Raw genomic sequence first — 2,500 nt, 5'->3', positions numbered from 1 at the left:
CAGGACGAGATTCCCCTCCCCACCCCATTCCTGGCTACGCCATCACAAAGCAGAGCTAGAACAGGCCCTCCACCTCCCAGTGGACCCATGGTTAGCCTGTCAAACAGCCCAAAAATAGATGAAGATCTGTGGCTTCAATACAAAGAATGCCATCCTCCACGCAATAGTGCGATCAAGGAACAATGACTGTCATGCTCCAGGAGACATTAATAGAGGGGACTCTTCACTTCTCAGGGTATCATGTCTTCATGCTGCCAAGCACAGCTGCAAAAGAGGCTTGATTACTCTGGTCAGATCAACAATCCCTTGCTCGATAATAGCTGATGCACCGCACTTTGGAGAGGATGTTAAATCTCTTGCCGTTGAGATTCACCTGGCTGGGGGCCCCTTTAAGCTGTAAATGTGTACAGCAAGCCAGGTTGTAGGAGCTTAGACATCAGGTCTGTGCTACTGCAGCACAGGACCGAGTGATCATAGTGGGAGACTTCAATGCATACCACCCCATCCTGGCTCCCTGCAGGGCACCGGATGCAGCAGGCCATCAAATAGTCAATGTGCTTGAGACTTTCCCCGAGATCGCTCTTCTAAACAGCTAAGAGCCAACGCATGTCAAAGGAGGGGTCCCAGACCTCACCTTGGCCACTGCGGCACTAGTGGAGAGAATTGGATGGTGTGTAGATGAGACTGTCACAAGTGATCATTATGGCACTGTTACTACCTTCATGGATTCTGGCCCAGCCAAAAATGCCACAAGCAAATCCAAGATGGAAAACAGACAAGGCTAACTGGCAAGCCTTTCAGAATGCCCTGGCCCACTGTCTTAGAAGCAATGAACTCCCACAGAGTGAAAACGTGCAAGTGCTTGAAGTGACATAAATCAAGCAGCCTCACAGACTATACCTAAAACTCGGCCATGGTCCTGGTACTTTAATGATGAAATTAAGGAAGTCAACCATAGAGTGAACATGTGTAGAAAAAAATTCCGAAGGCAAAGAATCTCTGATAACTTAGCCGTCCTAAGGGAAGCAGTCAAGGATGCCAAGGAAACTGCCATAAGAGTCAGGCAGGAAACGTGGCTGGAATGGTGTGAGTCCTTTGACCACCGAACCACTCTTACAGACCTGTGGAAACGGGTCAACCGAGCTACTAGCCGCTCAGCCCCAAGGTGCACACACCACAACCCTCAATCAGAAGCAAACAGACTGGTGCAGGAGTTCTCTGCGAGAACAAGTAGCAACGGTCTGCCAGCTGAACTGAGAGCAAACCAAGAATGCCTACAACCAGGCAGACTTGCTTATATCAGAAAGAGGGCAGCCGAACCCGATAATTCAGATGTTATCTTCTCTCTGAGGGAACTAAGACAAACCTACAAAAACAGTTCTTGCACAGCCCCGGGTTCTGATGGGATCTTGTACCCCATCATTTCCCACCTAGGATTGGCAGGTGATCTTTCATTCCTGCAACTCATCAACAAGTCCTGGGAAACTTCCACTCCACCCCAGAGCTGGAAGAAGGCTATCATAGTTCCCATCCCAAAACCAGAGGAGCCAGGGAAGTACTGCCCCATCTCTCTCCTCAGCTGTCTGGGCAAGACGGCCGAGAGAAAGGTACTAAACAGACTCCAATGGAAAATGGACTCCCACATGAACACCTCCATGGGTGCACAAGGGGCATGAGCACAGCACACAGCATAGCCATGCTGTGTGGTAGTATTCCTGGACCTGGAGAAGGCTTTTGAATTAGCAAGTCCTGCTATTCAGGAGACCCTGATCCAGAAGGGAATCAGTGGGAAGCACCTGGCTTGGATAGGTGACTACTTTAGGGATAGAACAGCCAGAGTCAAATTCCAAGGTCACCTATCACAGCACATGCCACTAGAAAATGGAACACCACAGGGTGGGGTCCTTAGTCCAGCCCTTTTCAACACCCTAATGCTCTGCATCCTCAACATACAGCTCCCAGTGGAGTGCAAGATCATCTATGCAAACGACCTTGCAATCATCTCCACTGGACCACACTGCCTAAGTAAAGCCCAGTGCTGTCTGGGCCTTGTATCTGAGGAGTGTTGTAGGACAGGACTAATGATCTCTGCAGCCAAACCCAAAGCCATGGCTCTGAACCTGAATGTTCAAGGCACAAGTCTCAGAATCCAGAGAATGGACTTGGAATGGGTCCAGGTCTTCCAATACCTTGGGGAATTGATTGACCCTCTCCTTTAAAAAGGAGATCCTGTACTTGGTTGACCGAACCAAAGCAAGACTGTCTGTCATGAGAGCAATGTCTGGGAGACACATAGGAGATCATTCTATGTACATGATATCCGTCCCATTGTGGACTATGCTTCTGTCTCCCTAACTGCTGCAAAGCCGAAATTAAGAGAAAAATTAGAGACAGTTGAAAATGGAGCTGCCAGGATCATTCTGGGTGTCTTAAGGTGGATGATCTAATGGCAGCTCAGCTCCTTTCAAAGGTCATCCAAGCTCCCAGGAACACAAACATG

This window comes from Penaeus monodon, chromosome 16 (assembly GCF_015228065.2).
Source record: "Penaeus monodon isolate SGIC_2016 chromosome 16, NSTDA_Pmon_1, whole genome shotgun sequence".
Taxonomy (NCBI): domain Eukaryota; kingdom Metazoa; phylum Arthropoda; class Malacostraca; order Decapoda; family Penaeidae; genus Penaeus; species Penaeus monodon.
This window is presented reverse-complemented; position numbering follows the sequence as displayed.